Below are 25,395 nucleotides of genomic sequence, written 5' to 3' on the forward strand. Positions count from 1 at the left end.
AGTATTTTGCTTCTTATTGTTCTACTTTTGTTCTGTCCCTGTAAATGTTTTCCAGGAGACTGTCACTGCATCCCTCTGCTGATGCATCGGAGCCTTAAAAATAGTTTATAAGATGTTCTAGTTTTATAAAATTGTTCTTCCTTACATGTTGGTTAGATAAAAATATTTATAGTTGTTAAGAATATTGTTAAAAATATATACTTGTTAGACTAAAATGGTTGTTGCTGTTAAGAATGTTAAGAGATGTTTATCAATGAAAAGTTTGCCAAAAATTTTATTTCTTATAGATATTGCACTTTTTCTAGCCTTTCTCTCTCTCTCTGCACTGTTATCTTTCACGCCACCATGAAGACAGCAATGTTGAGCCATGGGGTGGTGTAAGGAACCTTTTAGACTTTTGTTTGTCTCAACACTGCTGCTTCATGACCACCCCTTCCCGCCCTCAGCACCCTGTCGTTGCAAAGGAGTATGTCTTGAAGACGGAAAGTCCCCAACGACACCCTGACGTCCGCCCGAGGCTGGAACAGCAGCAGCCTTGCAGCGCCCACCAAGCTACACCCGCGCAGGCCGGGCGGGCGGGGCCAGACTGTAGGTGGCGAGGAGAGGCTGGGGGCACCGCAGGTCGACCCCCACCAGCAAGACCACTGTGACCACCTGGGCCTGCGTGCATGGAGGACCACGGGGCAGCAAATATCACCACCAGCCCCCGTGGAAACGGGCGGACTTTTTGGAGAACTCGTGGGGACGGGGACTATAAAGGGGCTGCGTGCTCCTCTCTCGGGATGCTGCTGCTGCTGCTGCTGCTGCTTGTTGGAGACCTCGACGGAGCCAGGAACGTGGAGCATCATCAGCACCAAGAACAAGCCGACGGAACATCACTGGATCCCTGGTGGCGGTGGTGGGAATTAGCTGCGTCTCTACTGTTCTCTCGCTCAGGCATTCTGACTTTTTTCCTTTCTTTTCCTCCCTGTCCTATCGCTCTTATCAGTGGTTACAGAAAATGAAGTTCCTCAGGTTGTACAGCATCTGGCCTCGTTTGTGTCTTAATCTCGTTCTTGGGATCGTTTAAGAACCCTCCCTGATATTGGATCAGGACACACTGGAGCACCTGTGGATGATGCTGGAACCCCCCTGGACACTCATGGGTGACACTGGAGCACCCGTGGGTGATGCTGGACCCCCCCTGGGTCCCTCGTGGGTGACACTGGAGCACTCGTGGGTGTTGCTGGAACCCCCCAGGACACTCGTGGGTGACACTGGAGCACCCGAGGGTGTTGCTGGAACCCCCCGGGACACTCGTGGGTGAATCTGGAGCAATTGGGGGTGATGCTGTACCCACCCAGGACACTCGTGGTTGAAACTGGAGCTCCCATGAGTGTGGCTGGAACCCCCCGGGACACTCATGGGTGACACTGGAGCACCCGTTGGTGATGCTTGACCCCCTGGGACACTCGTTGGTGACACTGGAGCACCCATGGGTGATGCTGGAACCCCTGAGACACTCTTGGGTGACACTGGAGCACCCGTTGCTGATACTGGAAACACACGTTGCCCGAGTAGCACCTTGCCCTACTAGTGCCGTTTGCCTAGTAGCACGTTTCACTGCTAGAGTGCGTTTCCCTTGTAGCGCTGTTTCGCTAATAGCACGTTTCCCTTGTTGCATCGTTTCCCTAGTAGCAAATATGCCCTAGTAGCACATTTCCCTAGTAGCATGTTTCCCTAAGTAGCACGTGTTTCCCTGGTAGCGTGATTCCCTACTAGAGTGCATTTCATTAGTAGAGCACGTTTCCCTAGTAGCACGTTGCCCTAATACTGTGTTGCCTAGTAGCACAGGTTACCTAGTAGTGCGTGTTTGCCTAGTAGTGTGTGTCTCCCTAGTAGCACGTTTCCCTAGTAGTGTGTTGCTCTATTAGCGCATTGCCCTACTAGCGCGAGTTTCCCTAGTAGCGCATTTCCCTGGTAGCACGTTGCCCTAGTAGCGCACGTTTTCCCAGTAGAATTCATTTTCCACAGACAATCCCTCAAATTTAGGGCACAAACCCTATTTCAAGGCCCAAACCCACCGTTTTTGTGTGAAAATCCTCACTTTTCTAAACAGCCCCCATTTATAGTTTCCAAAATCTCATTTTTATACTCCATGCATTCATTTTTCACAGACAATCCCTCACATTCAGGGCACAAAACCTATTTCAAGGTCAAAAAGCACCATTTTTAGGGGCTAAAATCTCATTTTTATAGTCCAAGCATTCATTTTTCATAGACAAAAGCGTATAAGCTTGCTGAACTGTAATTGAACAAGTGCTTGGGAATGGCATTGGACAGATGCTTATTTTGGACATAAAGGCGTTACGGGAGAGAATCTATTGGGGATGAATTTGGCCACCGTTATAATGTATGACAGCATTTCAGGTGACATCCTTGGAGGAGTCTGGGGCTGCTACCCAGGATTAGGCCTCCATAATCAGGGCTGAAAAGACTCCAGGATGTGCCTGCGAGGAAGCTTGGGATGATGCTGGAGGAAAAATCTTTCTTTACAAGAGAAAACATGTCTCGAGTGTCTCCCTTTGGAGGTGCCAGGGGCTGCAACCTGCGATCTGATGGCCATAAATCAAAGGAGAGAAGGGAGCAGGAGATGCCTGGCAAAAGATCTGGTGGATGCTGGAGGTGAGCTTTCCCCAGAAGGTAAAAAATATTTCAGGTGGCATCCTTGGAGAACCCTTGGGCTGCTCCCTGGGATCTCAGGGCCCTGCAGCAGGGCTCAGGTCAGTCTGGGATGTTTGGGAGGAATCTTGGTCAGATCCCAGAGCAGAGAGTGTGTTACCAGGGAGAAAAACCATCTGGGTAGAGATGGCCGTGGGCACAGGGCTGGGGCTGAAGGTCATCACCTCTGGACAGGGGGACTGTGTGGGGCACAAGGACACGGTGAGTGCCCCTCAGAGTGGATGGGACGGGCAAGGCCAGGATCCCCCGCGGGGCCTGGCACTTGGCTCTGCACTTGCTGCGGGAGCAGCAGCCCCGGTGAAGTGGGTGACACCAACCTCAGGGGGTGGCAGGAGGCTGAGGGCGTCCCTGCCTGTATGTGGGGGTGCCGATGTCACTGTGGCCGTGGTGACACGCCAAGGCTGTCCCTGCACGTCTATGGAGATGCTGATGCCACCGATGCCATACTGACACATCAAGGGTGTCCATGTCCATATATGGAGGTGTGATGTCACAATGGCCAGTGTGACCCGCGGGGATGAGCCTCTAACAAGGGTCGCTGGGTTCCAGCCGTGCGTCAGTGCGACCTGGGAGGTGAGGAGAGAGCAGGGCAGGGAAGGGGCTGGTCGGGGGCTGCTGAGGGAGGAGTGGGGGGTCCCACACCTCGGGGCGCCGGGGCTGTGCTGAGAGCTGACCCGCGCCCCGCTTCTCCCTCAGAGCCAGCCGAGGAGCATCTGGGAGAGACACCCCAGTGCTGCTGGGACAGGGACGCTCCCAACGTTCGCTGAGGACGTGCGCCATGGCTGAGAGGCGAGAGGAGGAGGCCCCCGACTCGATGGAGCAGGGTGAGAGCAAAGTTTCCCTCCCGCAGCACAGCAGAGGGGCTGTCGGGGGTCAGCGTGGGGCCGAGCGCGGTGGCAGGGGGAGGCAGTGCCTGCGATGCCCCTTCCTCACCACGGCCCCCAGCCCTGCCCCTCAGCCCCTCAGGGACGGAGCAGGGCCCTGGGGACGATCCCTCAGGGACGCTTCCCCCAGCCCCACAGAGGTGCTCATTCCCGCCGGCGTTTGCTCTCTCCCCTCCAGCGTGCATGCTGTGTGGCCGGGTAGCGGAGGATATCGATCTCTTGGGGCAGAAAATCAACATGGGAAGGCTTTATGCCCATCTCTTTTGCCTGGTTAGTGCCCCGGGGATCCCGCCAGATCGCCGACAGGCACTCCCGGCCACGCTCTCTTCATCAGCTCCTTCTCTCTTCTCTTCTGTAGGTTTTTGCCAGTGAGCTTTTTTACTGGCAGGATGAGCAAACAGGGATGCTGGGATTTTTTGCTGAGAACAATCGCCGCGTAGTCGAACGGGCAGCACAGAAGGTGAGGACCTGACAAGATCAGGGAGATTTGTGTGAGGAGAGGTTTAAGGGAGCTTAGCCCAGAGCCCAGGGAAGAACTCCCAGCCCCTCCAAGCAGCTCCGGGACAAAAGCCTTGCTCCCAGCAGCTCCACAGAGCTCCAGCCCAGGAGCCTGGGGCGCCGGGCGGATCTGTGGGCTGTGGCCCAGCAGCGGCCACATCCTGCCCCCTGCCCGGAGGCGTGGGGCTGGCTGGGGAGGCCCTGAGGCTGCCGCTGACGGGGCTGCTCTGCTCTTTCCAGCGATGCTTCGTCTGCGGGCAGAGCGGGGCCGCCATCACCTGCTGCCGGGAGGGCTGCGACCGCAGCTTCCACCTGCCCTGTGCCATCGAGGGTGAATGCGTCACCCAGTACTTTCGTCCGCACAGGTACCTCCTGTCCCCTCCTCGCCCCCACCGGGGAAGGACCCAGCACTTCTCACCTCACCCATCCCTTCCCTCTGCCCCCCAGCTCCTTCTGCAGGGAGCACCGCCCAGAGCAGCAGGTGGAGGCGGCTCCGGAGGAGAACACCGACTGCCTCATCTGCCTGGAGCCTGTGGAGGACAGAAAGTCCTTCCACACCTTGGTGTGCCCCGTCTGCAAACACGCCTGGTTCCACCGGGGCTGCATCCAGGTAGGAGCCGTTCCCTCACCCCCGGACACGGCAGGAGCTGGGCAGCACCAGGGTCTAACTCCTGCTCATTTGTTTCTCCTGCAGAGGCACGCTCTCTCTGCTGGCGTTTCCTTCAAATGCCCGCACTGCAGAAATCAAAATTACTTTCTCAAGGATATGCTCAGCATGGGCATCCGAATGCCCTTGAGGTTGGTGTCCTGCCGGCTCACAGCACAGGAGGCTGCAAGCCCTGTGCCGTGCCCGGGGCTGCCCCTGCAGTCCTGCCCCTCCGCTGTCCCGTCTGCCTGGGCTTCAGCTTCACGGAGGAGCTGGAAACCGGTCAGGGGGCAGGAGCAGGGCTGCCCTGCATCGGCCTCATGCTGGGGCAGCAGGGGCTCAGCCATTTCCCTTTCTCCATCAGACCTCCATCACAGGACAACGTGCCTCCTGTTGCAGCGGTAGTTGAGAGGCACAACCGCTGCGATGACCGTGAGTGCCTGTGTCCCGGGGGCAGGGAGCACACAGAGGAACGGGGGTAAGTTGCCAAAGCAGCACCCTGGGCTCTGCACGGGATCTCTGCCTCACCGAGATCTTGGAGCAGAAGGACTGAGAACAGGAGCTGTGCCGCACAACCCCGTGTGCGGCCACTTTGTCCTCACAGCCATGAACCCTTTTGTTCCCCAGGCCCTGGGAACTGCTCCTGTGCAGCTCCTGTGCTGCCAAAGGCACCCACTGGCGCTGCTCCTACCTCAGGTCCAGCAGAAGCATCTGGGAGTGTGAGAGCTGTGCTGGCCAGGGCAATGGTAAGAGGCAAAGCACCTTCATGCCCCTGGGCTGGGGCCAGGCCCCAGGCAAGGCCTGGCAGCGGGTGCCCAGGCTGGGCTTGGCAGAGCCTCTCAGCCCCTGGAGGGCTGGGGGCACCGCTCTGGCCTCTCCACTGTGGCCTCTGTGCCCCTGACCTTCCTGCTCCCCCTTACAGCCTCCACTGACAGCTCAGGGCTCGCTGGCTCTGGCACTGGTAGCGGGTCAGGACCAGGGTCATCCCGTGGCTCGGCAGCACCAGAGAGCAGCAGCCCCAGCACTGGCAGCCAGGCAGCATCGGGGCTGTCCCACGACTCCCCAGCACGTGAGGGCAGCAGCAGCTCTGATTCACCTGGGCCCGAGCACAGGGAACGCCATTTTCGTGTGCAACGTTTGGCCCAGACACCATACAGCCGGCCCAGAACACGCCGGGAGAGGAGCCCCATGCAAGCACCAAGGACCGAGAGTAGCACCCCCAGCCAGGCAGCGCTGGGGATGTCCCAGGGCTCCCAAGTGCTCGAGGGCAGCAGCCCCAGCACCAGTGGCGAGGCGGTACTGGGGCCATCCCATGATTCCTCAGAACATAAGGGCAGCACCAGCTCAACGCCCCCTGGGCCTGTGCGGATGAGGGACCAGTCCCGGGCTCAACGTCGGGCCCAAAACCCTTACAATTGGCGTGGACGCAGGCGTGGGAACAGCCATGCATCCTTCAAGCGTGCTGGCCCGGATCCCCCTCCACCAGCACAATAAAGTTGTCTGTTAACCTCTGCCCTGGAAGATTCCACGCTCATTTGTCACCTTCCTCCTCCTCTCCCTTTCTCTGGGGGCAGCGTTAGGGGCTGAGCCCAGAGGTCTCGGCAGGAGTTGTGACACGGAGATTGCTGTAGACGGTCTAGCAATTGTGAGAAAACAGTAACAGTGAGGGAAAGTACAAAGGGGCGCTGCACCCTGTGATTGCTCACCACCCGCCCGCTGATACCCAGCCCCTTCCCAGCCAGCGATCCCCAAAAACCGAGACCCCGCACTCGCAGTCCCAGGTGCAGGAGAGAACCCCCCGCTTCCCAGCCGCCCCTCCTTGACACCCTGAGCACGACGTTACAGGAGATGGGACATGCCGCTGGCTAAGTTGGGGCTCTGGCTCTGCCCCCGCCGAGACCTTGATCTCTGACATCAACCCCTGTAGGATCAGCATTCTTCTCATGGCAAATCCCGTACGGAATCCAAAACACAGCGCTAGTCGAGCTACTGAGGAGAAAAATTAACTCTATCCCAGTGAAACCAGGGCAGGCTCCACCCCTTACGTTACACCATTTATATACCGTTCACGTCATGCTCAGGTTGCCAAGACATTCTAAGGAATCCCCGTCCCATTCCCTGCTCTCAAATGTGTCTCCACAGATCTCATTCCCTTCGTCTGTGGGCCACCCCTCCAAACTGTGCAGTGAGATCATTTAGCCCATAACTTTGGCTTCCATCTCTCAGGACAGGCTTTGCAGGCAGGAGGGATGAGGCGGAGTTGGCTCCGTCGGCGGAGCGGGTGACCTCGGGCTCAGCGGGACGATGGCGTGAAGTCTCTGCCACAGGCGGAGCTGGTGCCTCTGGCGCGGTCCCCGCTCGCAGTCTGCAGGGCGAAGGTGTCCATCTGCAGGGCGCTGCCGGGCACCAGGTGCTGCCATCAGTGCTGACCCTGCCAAAGTTCATCTGTTCTAGTCACGTCAGGCCGTTAGGGGAAGCTCTGTCAGCCGGAGCGATGACGCGATGCAAGAACAGCCTTAGTTGGCAGTTAACGTCATACAGTTCCATCCATCGGCTCTTTTCACCTAAAACCCAACCCTCGAGGCACACATCGCACTTCCCCGGCCTTCTGCATCACCCACCAAGTGCACCCAGGTCCTTGGGCAAAATTATTCCCACGCACGGGTTTACTTTTAATGCAGTTTAACTCATTTGCCTGCTACATCTAGAGCACTTCTAAATCCTAACACACTGATCCAAGGTGCCAGAGGAATTTTAACCCTTGAGGCCCCAAGATGCTAAACACTGGTTAAGAAAGCAATTTTAACTGTGCAAATCTCATTTCCTGCAGGGTTTAAGTAACTGTGAATGAACTGCTCATCCACCCTGGCTACCAGTTCTTGAGACAAAGAGGATTCATTTGGCTCCATCTTGTTTAAAATACTGAGCCGAGTCAGCAGATCCTCTCCTGGAGGAACAGGCGACCCTACCCTGAACCCCTGTGCAGCCCCAAACTGCTGCTGCAGATTCAGGGCCAGAAGCAAAACCAAAACGGAACAAAGAATAAGCTGACACAAACTGCTGGGTTTGGAGGCCTGGTAGCCCCCTCCCAAAAGACACGTCCCAAGACACCTGGGCTAAAGGATTGTTCCTTCAGGGACAAGAGGCCCTACAGCAAAGCCCCTTGTTTTCTCCGGGGTTTGGTCACCAGAGAGCTGCCCACCAGCCCCTGGCCAGAAGAGCACATCTCCTCCCGGGGGGCAGCTCTCACTGCCACGCTGCTGCCCAGGGAGCACAGGGGAGGAGAGTCAGGACAGCTGCAAAAAGTTCATGGGACTTCTCAAAGGGGAAAAAAAGGAAAGAGGAAATAACCAAGATCTTTTTACCAGGCTGTCTGGGACAAGAGCCATCAAAACATGAGAGTGGGTGACGGACAGCTGGGGAGAACAGTCGGGATTCGACAAAAGAGTCCAGAGAGCATGAAATCAGAATGAGAATGAACATTCACCAAAAATATCACTTAGTATTTTGCTCTGCCCGAGAGGTACCTCTGTGTCACAGGGTAAATATCCCATTCCGCTGCCCAGAGCCACACCAAGCTCACTCCTTTCCCGAAGGCGACTGCCACAGCCCCGCAGCAGGGTGAGGATGGACACCATCTCTTCTCCAGCTGGTGAACCTGGGGAAGAGGAGCTCCCTCGGATCCGACACACTGACTCTGGCAGGTATTCGAGTGGGCTGTGCTGCTCGCACTCAGCTATGGCAGGATGGGCTCATGGGCTTGTCGGAGCCACAGCGGAAGCTAAATCCTAAGCTCAGCCACCCCGACCTTCCTCATCTGCTCTGGTTTCACAGAGGTAATGTGAGTTTGGAAAATAACTCCACACAACTCAGCTTTTGTGCCAGGGATCCCGTCTTCAGTAGGGTTTTCCCTCTTTCCTTAAGGAAAAAGGAAAGGGCAGGGGGGAGATGGAGCAACTTGTTTCCCATCCACGGGGAGCATTTGCTCAGCCCTCCAGCACTGGGAGGCAAATTAGCTCTTGGTGCGAGGCCACAGAGTCCAGCACAGGTCTGCCAGCAAAGAGCTTGGCCCAGGTCTCCCTTCTGGATCCCTGATTTCTAACAAGCATCCCATTGCTGTGCCGGCATTCAGGAAAGGGGCACCCACACAGCTGAGCAGACCCAGGCTCCCACTGCCTCCTCCTGCCTTCCACAGCGGCCTAACACCCAGGGAAAAGAAGATCCGGGAGTCATCAGACATAACATCTCCTTTATAGCTTACAGCTGCCCCTGTTCTTTCCCCCAGGTCATTATGGTCAAAATACAAGGTAATTAGTGTCCCCCCTGCGGGTCCATTCTCCACAAGGTTTTGAAGGGCAGCTTGGAAGCAGAGCTCCATCGAAATGGAGCCAGCTCTGAGATCTGCATCCCCAAGCTCCGTGGGGAGCGGGCAAGCCAAGTCTTGACAAAAAGTCCGTCTTCCCCAAGAAGCCGCCTAGGACCCAATTCCCAGGCCCTCTGCCCTGTGCTCTAGCAATTCCCTTTGTCACATCCAGGGTCTGCGGTGTCTGACGGTGCAGCTGGACAAACTGCTCCCTCTTGTTGCTTTACAGCACTCCTGCTGTCACAGTACTGCCTCCAGAGCTCCTGTTTCCCAACCAGAGCAAGGCTGCCCCAGCAGTCAGACATCAGAGAACAGCGTTACCTGACGCTTTACAGCCAGCTCCGGCACAGATCAGGCCCTGCACGCTTTCTGGTGCTGCTGGAAGCTGGTGGCTACGGTTCAGGTAGCTGTGCATTTGGACAGGCACAGCCTCGTCCCGCTGGGGCCCTGCTGTGCCAGCCCCGAGCCAGACGTCTGTTCCACGCCGACACGGGGGGATGTAGTCCCCAAAGAGTACCCCCAGCACACAGCACTAACAGACAATTCTTAAAGAATTCCCATTTCTTCTTAGCAAGGAGGGGTGTGTTTTCATACAACGGCTTTCCCGCCAGCTCACTACAGCCCATCAGCGGTCTGCACTTCACTCACTTCCCTTTACTTGCTGACAGACCACGCTGGGAACAGATTTCCGGGGTCAGAAAAATCAGAACCAGGTAAGATTAATTTGCTTTCATCTCCTGCCTCAAGAACTCCTTGTGCCAGGACTGCGTGGTTACAACTGATGCCAGGTTTATGGTACGGGATGCCCCACTGGGGCTCACGGATGGGGCAGCAGCAGAGGGTGTCACCAGTTTCAGAGCTCTGGCTGCCCTGAACAAGTACCAGACTCTGCCACAAGCACCGCAGGAGCATAAAAGAGACTATCTCCTGTGGAGAAGTTTTTGGAAGATAACGGCCACCTGGTCCTTGATACCGACATGAGTAACTCTCTGCTAGCTGCCCCTGTGTAAAGAACTCACTGTTCAATGTTCCTCTCTGGCTGCCACTGCACAGAGAGCTATTGTTTAGCAAATTCCTTACCTAGAGCTATGGAGTGAAGTTGAAACATTGAGTAGGAGTCCATAGGCTCGTGCTTCTTGCACGTGCTTCTCGCGTTGTACCAATGAAATATGAGTTCTGTTGTGTGGACAGTAGCTTAGAACCAATCACAGCTTGTTTAGCTGTATGCGATCACGCCCCAATAGTATATCAGATGCTCTGTGCTTAATAAAATGGGATCAAGCTGGCAAACCATACTGGTGTTATTCTTGATACCCGGGCTGTATCCGTTGACATCCGCAGAAGGATGAACTGCAGGGATGTGATGGGGCTGTTGTTTCCCTTTCTGCTCAGGATACCCGGGAGGCACGACAGCACCTGACAGCACAGTGGGTCAGGGACAGTGTGGGCATCCTGATCCCTGGGGACGTTCCAGCTCAATCTGGGAGAATGTAAACATCACATGTTAAAAAAAGAAAAAGACATATTTGTGTGCAAAAACCGCCTGTCAGACAGTGGTTTTCGGGTACCACCCCTGAACGGATCCATCGCTGTTCATTTTCCATGCACTATCGAAAAAAGTAAAACATGACACTAAAAAAATTCTTGTCTCTTTTATCAAATATAAAGCAGACAAAAAACTACTAACGCCCACGTGTTTGCCAGGTATAAAATAGGTCTCCAAAACGACACATTCTCATTATTTCTAAGGTTACGTTAACAGCCCTGGGGTTTGCAGGCCTTAAAAATCCAGGATTCAGGGGAAGATCTGCTTGCGTTGACAAAAGCAGCATCCTTCATCTGCTCCACTCGCTGCACGGCTTGGGCCGAGCGTCCGAGGAAAAGGAGATTTCGTGCCTTTTGGAAAAAAAAAAAAAAAAGCAGGTGATAATCTGCTTTTACTCAACAACTCCCTGCTTTAAAAAAAGGCATTTTCAGTGGAATCGGATGATTTGCTTGGTTACACAGCTTGTGAAAGTCTTCTGACTTACCATAACTAATATTAATCTTGTATTTTATCTTGTTTGGATATGAAAGCAGATAAAAAGTTGACACCTGATTTTTAAATTTTTTTTTTCCTTTAATTTTTTGACCAAGCCATAAACTCGAAGGACTCAAACATTTCACCCAAAAGGCAGCATATCCTAAAGGGACATCAGTCACAGGAGAAACTCGGAGCTTTTAAATCATTTCAGCACTTTCTGCTCCATCCCCTCAGGTAATCTCTTCAACCTGAAGGTCCTGTCTCCATTCCTACTCCAGGTCTGTCAGGTTTATTCAAACAGTAATTCTCTGACTCCGCAGGTGGTTTTTTCCACTCCCGTTCAGCAGGAGATTCTTCGGGCAGAGCTGATCACCGCCCCAGCTCTCTGCTCCATCCCTCCTCTGCTTCACTGCAGCCTCATGAGGACCCACGGTACAAGTGCTCAGTTGATTTTCCCTGCCCTATAGCACTCGCACTGCTGCTGAGCAGCCACCCTGAACTACTGAACACTCCAACTCTACTCTCTAAAAAGCTGCGAAAGTCTTTTCCAGCCTCTTGCTGCCTACAGAGGCAGAGTCAAACTGTGCTGAGCCGGCCTGTCCATGGCAGCCCTCAGAGCATTTCTCTGCATCCCCAGGAGAAGTGCTCAGCCTACCACCGCCCAGGGCACGGGGGCATCTCTTCCGCGTCGGCCGCACCACACGGCTCTGAAGCTGAAGCTTGGCACCTCACCCTGAAGAGCTTCAGCGTAAGGACTGGACTTGCCGCGGTAATTGACCCGTCAGGCTGCTTTCCTGCCGAGCAACCTCCGATCCTTCCAGTCCCAAAGCTGCCACTTCCAGAGCACCACGGGGTTCCTGATCCCTGCCCGTGACAACGGCGTCAGCAGAAAACAAGCTCCGAGGCTTCCTTGTCACAGGCCTCACCTGCTAAGAAACCAGAGCACTTCCCCTGCTTTCCTCCCCACGCCTCAACGCTTTTTTCTACGCTGCAGCGCGGCAGCTTTCTCCTAAACGCTTCCAAAATATTATCACACTGTTGTTTGTATAAAATAAGGAAAACATCGTTTATGTTCTAACCAAAAGGCTTAGCTGTCGCACGGCACAAGAAATGGAGCGGCCTGACGCACAGACACATTTCCCATCGGCGCTCATCGTTACTGTGCTGGGCCTGGCTGAGCTGGAACTGGCTTTCCCCTACAGCAGCCCCACGGTGCTGTGGTTTATTCTGGGAGCTGCAGGGTGTTGGCAGCAGCCTGGTGTGGTGGCTGCTGCTGAGTGGTGCTTACGCGGCACCAGGGCTCCGGTGGGACGGGGTGGGCGAGATCTCGGGAGGGGACACAGCCCGGACAGCTGACCCCAGCTGACCAAGGGACATTCCAATCCATCTGACTGCTCCAGTATAAAGCTGGGAGAAAGGAGGAAGGGGGGGGGGGGTGTCACCCTCGGTCCTCCGAGGCAAGCACTCCGCGTATGGGAGCCCCGCTTCCTGAGAAGGCCCCACATCGCCTCTCCATGGGAAGGAGAGAATAAATCTGGTTTCTTTTTTTTTTTTGTTTCCGGGCGCAGACCTTTGCTTCGCTTTGCTTCTATTAAAACTGCTTTTGTTTTACCCACAAGGGTTGGTCTATCTTATTTTCTTTCCCCTCTTTGCCCTGTTGAGGAAACAAAGGGAAGGGGGGAGAAGTGATAGAGCGACTTGGTGGTACCTGGCATTTAGCCCAGGTCAAACCACCACAATAATTCACCTTTAGCCTTCTGAGAAAAGACTCCAAAATGTTCTATTTGAGAGATGCTCAGTCTATGTCCAGCTTTTCGTTATGTCCCCTTTCTAAATGACTTACCACAAGTTAATCACTTTTTTTTTAAAAAAAAAAAAAAAACACGTTTGTTTTGCCTTAAACTTAATATCTAAGATTAATTTTGAGTGATTCAGTTTGACTGGGGTTTAAGTCAGCCGTGGTGAGGGCTGTACTGGGGACAAACGGGCAGTGTATGCACTGAACTGTCAGTATTGTTCCTCAAGCACCTGTGCTCTATTAATGAAACCTATAAATATCTATTTATTAGTTATTCCTGCTATTAAAAATATCCTCAGAGAAAAGAGGTTTCTAAAAATCTCTTTGGCAGACGGCTGCGGAGGGACCACACCTCAGAGAGCCCACAAGAGGCGCAGCGTGGAGGAATATCTGCGCCAGAGGCTGCCCTACCTGGAGAACCCTCACACCACTGCAAGGTTCACCAGCGAGTCCCCGGGGACCCATTTCTGGCTGCCCGGCCCCAGTCCCCACTGGTGGGGCTCGCTGGGGGTCTTGCTGGGTCCTTCCTGGGGGGCAGCCCTGCTGAGGGGGAGCAGAGCTCTGACCGGAGCTCTGTGCCCCCGTGGCTTGTTGTGTGCCACTAGAGGATCCTCCGTGATACAAGGAAAGGATCACCTGCTTTGCAGCGTCTGTAGTTACAGCAACTTATAACGATTGCTGAATATTGCTTGATCATCCTGCTTGCCCTGACTGCTCTGCGGAAGCTTTCCAAGGACTGCGGCGTTCGTCAAAACAAAGCGGTTTTCTGTGGAAACTCACCAAGAACTACAATGTTCGGCAAAAGTAAGAGACACGTCCTTGGAAAGCAGATGGGTTCCAGCACGTGTAGAATATATAGGGACAGTAAAAACTAACCACAGAATCACTCAGGTTGGAAAAAGACCCTTGGGATCCTCGAGTCCAACCATCAGCCTGACTCTACAAAGGTCTCCCCTACCCCATATCCCCCAACACCTCATCTCAAAGACCCTTAAGCACATGCAGGGATGGCGACTCCACCACCTCCCTGGGCAGCTTGTTCCACTCTCTCATCACTGTTTCCGTGAGATTTTTTTCCTCCTGCCCAGCCTGACCCTCCCCTGCTGCAGTTTCCAGCCGTTCCCTCTTGTTCTGTCCCTGATCCCCTGGGAGCAGAGCCCAGCCCCAGCCTCTCTGCAATGTCCTGTCAGGAGCTGCAGAGAGGGATGAGGGCTCCCCTCAGCCTCCTCCTCCTCGCACTGAACACTCCCAGCTCCTTCCATGGCTCCTTCCATCTAAAAGCTGTGGTTTCGCATAAGATAGAGGTGATAAACCAGCTGGAACCGTTCCTGTTGTTCAAGAAATTGGCTGAGAGAATCTGTGCGTGCTCTGAGGAGAAGTACAAGGGGAGGAGGACGGTGAGCCTTCCTCCCAAAGCCCCCGGAGACGCCCCCCAGGAGGCAATGCCCAGGCGCAAAGAGAACACAAACTGCTGACACCGGACTCTAGAGCGAAGGCAGCCTGACTCCTGCATATGGATATTTGTGAGGTGTAATCCAATGAACATGGAGAGTCACCCTCTGTCAGTATTTGGTCAAATGTGCTGTTGGGGCACAAACTCTGTGAGGTGACACGGGGGGACCCCCAGGCCACCCCTGTCTTTATAGAGGCATCCCAGGACAGTGGGAGACCTGGGGCACACACGGGAGCGGGGGCCCAGGACACTCCCCAGCCCCATAGAGAGGTCCCAGGACATTTGGGGACACAGCGGGGGTGACACCGGGAGAGCAGAGGACCACCAGGCCAGCCCCTGTTCCCAGCAGCAGGGTCCCAGTGGGGTCACTGGGCAGAGTGGGGGGACTGGCCACTGCCTGGGGATCCTGTTGCTTTTCCCAAAGGAGGAGGGGGGCAGCTGTGGACTGATCTGGGGGGACAGCACTGGGGGCGGTGTCAGAGGGGGCAGTTTGGGTGCTGGGGTGGTGGCACCTGTGGGTTTCCCGGTGTCCCCCTTGGTGTCACTGGTGGGGGACAGGGACACCACGCTGTACTTCTGGACGCTGCCAGTGACAGCGGCACTGGGGATCGTGGGTGCCGCTGGCACCAGTTTGACCACAGGCTGGTCACTGGGGACAGTGGTGGTACCTGGGGAGACAGCCGTGGGCACAGGGCTGGGGCTGAAGGTCATCACCTCTGGACAGGGGGACTGTGTGGGGCACGGGGACATGGTGGGTGCCCCTCGGAGTGGGTGGGACGGGCAAGGCCAGGATCCCCCACAGGGCCTGGCATGTGGCTCTGCACTTGCTGCGGGAGCAGCAGCCCCGGTGACGTGGGTGACACCAACCTCAGGGGGTGGCAGGAGGCTGAGGGCGTCCCTGCCTGTATGTGGGGGGCCGATGTCACTGTGGCTGTGGTGACCCGCCAAGGCTGTCCTGCACGTCTATGGAGATGCTGATGGCACCGTTGCCATGGTGACCCGCCAGTGGTGTCCCTGCCCATCTATGGGGGTGTGACATCACGATGGCCACAGTGACACGCCAAGGGTGTCCCTGCCCATATATGGTGAATATGATGTCACAATGGCCGCTGTGCCCCACGGCAACAAGCCTCTAACAAGGGTCGCTGGGTTCCAGACGTGCGTCTGTGCGACCTGGGAGCTGAGGAGGGGGCAGGGCAGGGAAGGGGCTGGTCGGGGGCTGCTGAGGGAGGAGTGGGGGGTCCCACACCTCGGGGCGCCGGGGCTGTGCTGAGAGCTGACCTGCGCCCCGCTTCTCCATCAGAGCCAGCCGAGGAGCCTCTGGGAGAGACGCCCTGGTGCTGCTGGGACAGGGACGCTCCCAACGCTCGTGTGCACTTGCACCATTTCTGAGAGGCGAGAGGAGGAGGCCCCCGACTCGATGGAGCAGGGTGAGAGCAAAGTTTCCCTCCCGCAGCACAGCAGAGGGGCTGTCGGGGGTCAGCGTGGGGCTGAGCGCGGTGGCAGGGGGAGGCAGTGCCTGCGATGCCCCTTCCTCGCCACGGCCCCCAGCCCTGCCCCTCAGCCCCTCAGGGTCGGAGCAGGGCCCTGGGGGCGATCCCTCAGGGACGCTTCCCCCAGCCCCACAGAGGTGCTCATTCCCGCCGGCGTTTGCTCTCTCCCCTCCAGCATGCATGCTGTGCGGCCGATCAGAAGAGGACCTGGATCTCTTGGTGGAGAAAATCAACATGCAAAATCTTTATGCCCATCTCTTTTGCGTGGTGAGTGCCCCGGGGGTCCCTCCAGCTCGCCAACAGAAACTCCCGGCCACGCTCTCCTCATCAGCTCCTTCTCTCTTCTCTTCTGTAGGTTTTTGCCAGTGAGCTTTTTTGCTGGCGGGATGAGCAAACATGGCTGCTGGGATTTTTCACTGATGACAATCGCCGCGTAATCGAGCAGGCAGCGCAGAGGGTGAGGACCTTGAACGTATCAGGGAGATTTGTGTGAGGAGAGGTCTGGGGGAGCTTAGCCCAGAGCCCAGGGAAGAACTCCCAGCCCCTCCAAGCAGCCCCGGGACAAAAGCCTTGCTCCCAGCAGCTCCACAGAGCTCCAGCCCAGGAGCCTGGGGCGCCGGGCGGATCTGTGGGCTGTGGCCCAGCAGCGGCCACATCCTGTGCCCTGCCCGGAGGCGTGGGGCTGGCTGGGGAGGCCCTGAGGCTGCCGCTGACGGGGCTGCTCTGCTCTTTCCAGCGATGCTTCGTCTGCGGGCAGAGCGGGGCCGCCATCACCTGCTGCCGGGAGGGCTGCGACCGCAGCTTCCACCTGCCCTGTGCCATCGAGGGTGAATGCGTCACCCAGTACTTTTCTCCACACAGGTACCTCCTGTCCCCTCCTCGCCCCCACCGGGGGAGGACCCAGCACTTCTCACCTCACCCATCCCTTCCCTCTGCCCCCCAGCTCCTTCTGCAGGGAGCACTGCCCAGAGCAGCAGGTGGAGGCGGCTCCAGAGGAGAACATCAGCTGCCTCATCTGCCTGGAGCCTGTGGGGGACAGAAAGTCCTTCCACACCTTGGTGTGCCCCGTCTGCAAACACGCCTGGTTCCACCGGGACTGCATCCAGGTAGGAGCCGTTCCCTCACCCCCGGACACGGCAGGAGCTGGGCAGCACCAGGGTCTAACTCCTGATCATTTTTTTCTCCTGCAGAGGCACGCACGCTCTGCTGGCGTTTCCTTCAAATGCCCGCACTGCAGAAACCAAAATTACTTTCACAAGGACATGCTCAGCATGGGCATACGAATGCCCTTGAGGTTGGTGTCCTGCCGGCTCACAGCACAGGAGGCTGCAAGCCCTGTGCCGTGCCCGGGGCTGCCCCTGCAGTCCTGCCCCTCCGCTGTCCCGTCTGCCTGGGCTTCAGCTTCACGGAGGAGCTGGAAACCGGGCAGGGGGCAGGAGCAGGGCTGCCCTGCATCGGCCTCATGCTGGGGCAGCAGGGGCTCAGCCATTTCCCTTTCTCCATCAGACCTCCATCACAGGACAACGTGCCTCCTGTTGCAGCGGTAGTTGAGAGGCACAGCCGCTGCGATGCCCGTGAGTGCCTGTGTCCCGGGGGCAGGGAGCACGCAGAGGAACGGGGGTAAGTTGCCAAAGCAGCACCCTGGGCTCTGCACGGGATCTCTGCCTCACCGAGACCTCGGAGCAGAAGGACTGAGAACAGGAGCTGTGCCGCACAACCCCGTGTGCGGCCACTTTGTCCTCACAGCCATGAACCCTTTTGTTCCCCAGGCCCTGGGAACTGCTGCTCTGCAGATCCTGCGCTGCCGAGGGCACCCACCGGCGCTGCTCCAACGTCAGCACCGACAGGATCATCTGGGAGTGTGAGAGTTGTGCTGGCCAGGGCAATGGTAAGGGGCAAAGCACCTTCATGCCCCTGGGATGGGGCCAGGGCCCAGGCAAGGCCTGGCAGCGGGTGCCCAGGCTGGGCTTGGCAGAGCCTCTCTGCCCCAGGAGGGCTGGGGCACTACTCTGGCCTCTCCACTGTGTCCTCTGTGCCCCTGACCTTCCTGCTCCCCCTTACAGCCTCCACTGACAGCTCAGGGCTCGCTGGCTCTGGCACTGGTAGCGGGTCAGGATTGAGGCCATCCTACAGCTTGCCAGAACCAGAGAGCAGCAGCCCCAGAAGCAGTAGCCAGGTGGGATTGGGGCCGTCCAGTGACTCCCCAGCACGTGAAGGCAGCAGCAGCTCCAGCTCACCTGCGCCTGACCACAGGGACCGCCAGCACAGAACATGCCGGGATAGAAGCCGCACGCCAGTGCCAAGAGCTGAGAGCAGCACCCCCGTCCAGGCAGTGCTGGGGACGTCTCAGGGCTCCCCACTACCAGAGAGCAGACGCCCCAGCACCAGCGGCCAGGCAGCACTGGGGCCATCCCATGACTCCCCAGTGCTTGAGGACAGTAGCAGGTCCAGGCCATCTGGGCCCCAGCACACTCGACGCCGCTCCCGTGCTGAACGTTTGGCTCAGACGCCCTACAGCCGGCCCAGAACACGCCAGGAGAGGAGACGCGTGCCAGCACCAAGGGCTGAGAGCAGCCCCCCCGGCCAGGCAGCGCTGGGGACGTCCCAGGGCTCCCCAGTGCCAGAGAGCAGCAGCCCCAGCACCGCCAGCCAGGTGGCACTGGGGCCATCCCCCGTGTCCCCAGCTCCTGAGGGCAGCAACAGGTCCAGCCGCCGTGGGCCCATGCGGAGGAGGGACCAGTCCCGTGCTGAACGTCGGGCCCAAAACCCTTACAACTGGCGCGGACGCAGGCGCGGGACCAGCCGTGCGCCCTTCACACGTTCTGGCCTGGATCCCCCTCCACCAGCAGAATAAAGTTGTCTGTTAACCTCTGCCCTGGGAGATTCCACGCTCATCTGTCACCTTCCTCCTCCTCTCCCTTTCTCCAGGGGCAGCGTTAGGGGCCGGGCCCAGAGGGTTTCTTCCCCCGGGGCCTGGCAGCCCCTTGCCCAGCCCTCCCTCCTTGCGGGCTGGCCTTGGCCGGCTGCCCAGCGCCATGGCCGGGTGCTTCGGGCCTCGCTGGCCCCGCAGCTGGCTCAGTCTCCCCGGGGAAGGGTCACACCGGGGGCAAAGGTCCTTTTCCTTACAGGTTCCGCTCAGTGTCACTAGCAATTGTGATAAAACAGTAACAGTGAGGGAAAGTACAAAGGGGCGCTGCACCCTGTGATTGCTCACCACCCACCCGCTGATACCCAGCCCCTTCCCAGCCAGCGATCCCCAAAAACTGAGACCCCGCACTCGCAGTCCCAGGTGCAGGAGAGAACCCCCCGCTTCCCAGCCGCCCCTCCTTGACACCCTGAGCACGACGTTACAGGAGATGGGACATGCCGCTGGCTAAGTTGGGGCTCTGGCTCTGCCCCTGCCGAGACCTTGATCTCTGACATCAACCCCTGTAGGATCAGCATTCTTCTCATGGCAAATCCCGTACGGAATCCAAAACACAGCGCTAGTCGAGCTACTGAGGAGAAAAATTAACTCTATCCCAGTGAAACCAGGGCAGGCTCCACCCCTTACGTTACACCATTTATATACCGTTCACGTCATGCTCAGGTTGCCAAGACATTCTAAGGAATCCCCGTCCCATTCCCTGCTCTCAAATGTGTCTCCACAGATCTCATTCCCTTCGTCTGTGGGCCACCCCTCCAAAATGTGCAGTGAGATCATTTAGCCCATAACTTTGGCTTCCATCTCTCAGGACAGGCTTTGCAGGCAGGAGGGATGAGGCGGAGTTGGCTCCGTCGGCGGAGCGGGTGACCTCGGGCTCAGCGGGACGATGGCGTGAAGTCTCTGCCACAGGCGGAGCTGGTGCCTCTGGCGCGGTCCCCGCTCGCAGTCTGCAGGGCGGAGGTGTCCATCTGCAGGGCGCTGCCGGGCACCAGGTGCTGCCATCAGTGCTGACCCTGCCAAAGTTCATCTTTTCTAGTCACGTCAGGCCGTTAGGGGAAGCTCTGTCAGCCGGAGCGATGACGCGATGCAAGAACAGCCTTAGTTGGCAGTTAACGTCAAACAGTTCCATCCATCGGCTCTTTTCACCTAAAACCCAACCCTCGAGGCACACATCGCACTTCCCCGGCCTTCTGCATCACCCACCAAGTGCACCCAGGTCCTTGGGCAAAAGTAATCCCACGCACGGGTTTACTTTTAATGCAGTTTAACTCATTTGCCTGCTACATCTAGAGCACTTCTAAATCTAAGGGGCGGGCCAGCAGACCATTGGCAGTTGAGCGGAGGGGCGGGGCCAGGAGCCCATTGGCAGTGAGGGAGGGGCGGGGCCAGTTGCCGTGCGGAGAAATCACTCCGTAACTGAGGGGTTATAACGCAGGTTTGTTTATCCAGCGCCGGGCGCATGGGGGATCGCTCCACCACAAGCATGCGCGCCGTTCGTAGCTCCCGTCCGGCCTCTCTGTTACAAAATAGTGCGTATTCATGGACGCCTGTGCAGATCCGTGGCCTATCCCCCCCCTCGCTCCTCATGGTAATCAGGTCTCCTCCCCTTGTGCCTGCGCGATGAGCTCTTCAAGTTCCGGTCAAGGGTCGTAAATTTCTGGGCCAGGGTCGCACAGATGAAGCACCTCTTCTTCCTCGCTGATGAACTTCTCACCCTGTCGCTCTGCGCAGGCTCAGTTGTTCCCTGGGCCCTGGCCAAACTGCCAGGCCGGTTTGTGCTGGAATCCGGGATGATTTGTTGCTCGAACACACAACTTCAGGGACCAGGAGAAACTCCTCTTTGAGCTGTCGACGGATACAGCCCGGGTATCAAGAATAACACCAGTATGGTTTGCCAGCTTGATCCCATTTTATTAAGCACAGAGCATCTGATATACTATTGGGGCGTGATCGCATACAGCTAAACAAGCTGTGATTGGTTCTAAGCTACTGTCCACACAACAGAACTCATATTTCATTGGTACAACGCGAGAAGCACACGCAAGAAGCACGAGCCTATGGACTCCTACTCAATGTTTCAACTTCACTCCATAGCTCTAGGTAAGGAATTTGCTAAACAATAGCTCTCTGTGCAGTGGCAGCCAGAGAGGAACATTGAACAGTGAGTTCTTTACACAGGGGCAGCTAGCAGAGAGTTACTCATGTCGGTATCAAGGACCAGGTGGCCGTTATCTTCCAAAAACTTCTCCACATGCGGACAGTCTGAGTCGCCGTCTGGAAGGAGGACGCACACAGCACCCAGTTATTTGCAGGGTAGGAGGCACTTGCCTCTGGCTGGAGGGCAGGACTGGAGCTGAGAGCAGCGCCAGCTCATCACACCTGTGATGAAGTACTGCCCAGGCACTGCCCAGGAGAAGGAAAATGAAATTTTAATGGTTTTTTCCTTTCTCATCCCCTAAAAGAACAGATGAAAACTGAAATTAGTTCAACGCGCTCAGAGTTGTAAGCACGTGTGATGTGTTTGATTTGGGGTTTGGGGTTATTTTTTTTAGCGTTCTAGCCCGGTCCTTTCAAATTCTGCCTCTTGCACCCCTCAGTCTCTGCCAGTTGGGCAGCAGGGCTGTTGTGCCGTGTGACACAGCTGGTTTAGGAGGTTAAGGTCAGAAGTAACTGGTCGTCTCTCAGGTAGGACCAATCCTTGCACCTTTGATTACCTGGTCATTGATGTGTAAATGGACTCGGATCAGTGGCGGGGTCAGAGCAGGGGGAAGATCCTGCAATGCTGTGTTTGTGCTGACGGTGCTGCTGGAGCAGGTGAAGTGGTTTGTGTGGGGGGTGATTGCCAGGGGCTGAGCATGAGCCAGCAGGTGCCCAGGGGGCCAAGGCGGCCAATGGCATCCTGGCTTGTGTCAGCACTGGCGTGGCCAGCAGGGACAGGGAAGGGATCTGAGCCCTGGGCTCGGCACGGGTGAGGCCACATCGCGATGGGTGGGTTCAGTGTTGGGCCCCTCACCCCAAAAAGGCCATTGAATGACTCGAGCGTGGCCAGAGAAGGGCAACGGAGCTGGGGCAGGGTCTGGAGCACGGGTCTGCTGGGGAGCGGCTGGGGGAACTGCGGGGGTTCAGTCTGGAGAAGAGGAGGCTGAGGGGAGACCTCCTGGCCCTCTGCAACTCCCTGCCAGGAGGGGGCAGAGAGGGGGGATGAGTCTCTGGAGCCAAGGAGCCAGCGCCAGGCCCCGAGGGAATGGCCTCAAGCTGCCCAGGGCAGGGTCAGGCTGGCTCTGAGGAAGGATTTCTGTGCAGAAGGGGCTGTTGGGCATTGGAATGGGCTGCCCAGGGCAGGGGGGAGTCCCCGGGATCCCTGGGGGGGTTGAAGAGTCGGGCTGAGCCAGCGCTGAGGGATCTGGGGCAGTTGGGAACGGTCAGTGCTGGGTGAACGGTTGGACTAGATGATCTCCAAGGTCCTTTCCAGCCTAGATGATTCTGTGATTGTGGGTGGAGCCTGCCCTGGTTTCACTGGGATAGAGTTAATTTTTCTCCTCAGTAGCTCGACTAGCGCTGTGTTTTGGATTCCGTACGGGATTTGCCATGAGAAGAATGCTGATCCTACAGGGGTTGATGTCAGAGATCAAGGTCTCGGCGGGGGCAGAGCCAGAGCCCCAACTTAGCCAGCGGCATGTCCCATCTCCTGTAACGTCGTGCTCGGGGTGTCAAGGAGGGGCGACTGGGAAGCGGGGGGTTCTCTCCTGCACCTGGGACTGCGAGTGCGGGGTCTCGGTTTTTGGGGATCGCTGGCTGGGAAGGGGCTGGGTATCAGCGGGCGGGTGGTGAGCAATCACAGGGTGCAGCGCCCCTTTGTACTTTCCCTCACTGTTACTGTTTTATCACAATTGCTAGTGACACTGAGCGGAACCTGTAAGGAAAAGGAGCTTTGCCCCCGGTGTGACCCTTCCCCGGGGAGACTGAGCCGGCTGCGGGGCCAGCGAGGCCCGAAGCACCCGGCCATGGCGCTGGGCAGCCGGCCAAGGCCAGCCCGCAAGGAGGGGGGGCTGCCAGGCCCCGGGGGAAGAAACCCTCTGGGCCCGGCCCCTAACGCTGCCCCTGGAGAAAGGGAGAGGAGGAGGAAGGTGACAGATGAGCGTGGAATCTCCCAGGGCAGAGATCAACGGTCAACTTTATTGTTCTGGATGGGGATCAGGGCCATCACGTGGGGACTGCGCACGGCTGGTCCCGCGCCTGTGTCCGGGCCGACTGTAAGGGTTTTGGGCCCGATGTTCCATGCGGGAGCGGTGCCTCCTCCGCACAGGCCCATGGCTGCTGGAGCTGCTGCCCTCAAGCTCTGCGTAGTCCTGGGACGGCCCCAATGCTTCCTGGCTGCCAATGTTGGAACTGCTGCTCTCCGGCACTGGGGAGATCTGGGATGTCCCGAGCGCAGCCTGGCCGGGGTTGCTGCTCTCAGCCCTTGGTGCTGGCATGGGGCTCCTCCCCCGGCGTGTTCTGGGCCGGCTGTAGGGCGTCTGGGCACGTCGTTCTGCACGGGAGCTGTTCCTCCTCCGCACGGGCCCAAATGGCCTGCTACTGCCCTCAAGCGCTGGGGAGTCATGGGACGGCCCCAATGCCGCCTGGCTACCTGTGCCGGGGCTGCTGGTCTCTGGCACTGGGGAGCCCTGGGACGTCCCCAGCGCTGCCGGGCTGGGAGTGCTGCTCTCAGCACTTGGTACGGGCCCAGGTGAGCTGGAGCTGCTGCTGCCCTCACGTGCTGGGGAGTTGTTGAACAGACCCGATGCCGCCTGGCTACCAATGCTGGGGCTGTTGCTCTCTGGTGGAGGTGAGACATAGCATGGCCCCAGTTCTGACGGGCTACCATTACCGGAGCCAGAGAGCTCTGAGCTGTGAGTGGAGGCTGTAAGGGGGAGCAGGAAGGTCAGGGGCACAGAGGCCACAGTGGAGAGGCCAGAGCGGTGCCCCAGCCCTCCTGGGGCAGAGAGGCTCTGCCAAGCCCAGCCTGGGCACCCTCTGCCAGGCCTTGCCTGGGGCCTGGCCCCAGCCCAGGGGCATGAAGGTGCTTTGCCTCTTACCATTGCCCAGGACAATACATCTGTTGCACACCCAGATGATCCTGATGTTGCTGACATTGGAGCAGCGCCGGTGGGTGCCTTCGGCAGCGCAGGAGCTGCACAGGAGCAGTTCCCAGGGCCTGGGGAACAAAAGGGTTCATGGCTGTGAGGACAAAGTGGCCGCACACAGGGTTGTGCAGCACAGCTCCTGTTCTCTGACCTTCAGCACCGAGGTCTCGGTGAGGCAGAGATTCCGTGCAGAGCCCAGGGTGCTGCTTTGGCAACTTACCCCCGTTCCTCTGCGTGCTCCCTGCCCCAGGGACACAGGCACTCATTAGCGTCACAGTGGCTGTGCATCTCAATTAGTATTTCCTCTTGAGGCTCGTTCTCCCATGATGGCAATCTGATGGAGAAAGGGAAATGGCTGAGCCCCTGCTGCCCCGGCATGAGGCCGATGCAGGGCAGCCCTGCTCCTGCCCCCTGCCCGGTTTCCAGCTCCTGCGTGAAGCTGAAGCCCAGGCAGACGGGACAGCGGAGGGGCAGGACTGCAGGGACACCAACCTCAAGGGGATTCGGATGCCCATGGTGAGCATGTCCTTGAGAAAGTCATCTTCGTTTCTGCAGTGTGGGCAGCTGAAGGAAATACCTGCGGAGAGAGCATGGCCCTGCAGAACAAACAAAAAAGCCGGAGTTAGACCCTGGTGCTGCCCAGCTCCTGCCGTGTCCGGGGGCGAGGGAACGGCTCCTACCTGGATGCAGTCCCGGTGGAACCAGGCGTGTTTGCAGACGGGGCACACCATGGTGTGGAAGGACTTTCTGTCCTCCACAGGCTCCAGGCAGATGAGGCAGTCGGTGTTCTCCTCCGGAGCCGCCTCCACCTCCTGCTCTGGGCGGTGCTCCCTGCAGAAGGAGCTGGGGGGCAGAGGGAAGGGATGGGTGAGGTGAGAAGCGCTGGGTCCTTCCCCAGTGGGGGCGAGGAGGGAAGAGGGGGTACCTGTGCGGAGGAAAGTACTGGGTGACGCATTCACCCTCGATGGCACAGGGCAGGTGGAAGCTCCGGTCGCAGCCCTCCCGGCAGCAGGTGATGGCGGCCCCGCTCTGCCCGCAGACGAAGCATCTCTGGAAAGAGCAGAGCAGCCCCGTCAGCGGCAGCCTCAGGGCCTCCCCAGCCAGCCCCACGCCTCCGGGCAGGGCGCAGCATGTGGCCGCTGCTGGGCCACAGCCCACAGATCCGCCCGGCGCCCCAGGCTCCTGGGCTGGAGCTCTGTGGAGCTGCTGGGAGCAAGGCTTTTGTCCCGGGGCTGCTTGGAGGGGCTGGGAGTTCTTCCCTGGGCTCTGGGCTAAGCTACCCCAGACCTCTCCTCACACAAATCTCCCTCATACGTTCAAGGTCCTCACCTTCTGTGCTGCCCACTCGACTGTGCAGAGAATGTATCCAGGGAGAATTCTCAGCATCCCTGTTTGCTCATCCTGCCAGTAAAAAAGCTCACTGGCAAAAAACTGCAAAGAGAAGAGAGAAGGAGCTGATGAAGA

This window comes from Athene noctua, unplaced genomic scaffold (assembly GCF_965140245.1).
Source record: "Athene noctua unplaced genomic scaffold, bAthNoc1.hap1.1 HAP1_HAP1_scaffold_42, whole genome shotgun sequence".
Taxonomy (NCBI): Eukaryota; Metazoa; Chordata; class Aves; order Strigiformes; family Strigidae; genus Athene; species Athene noctua.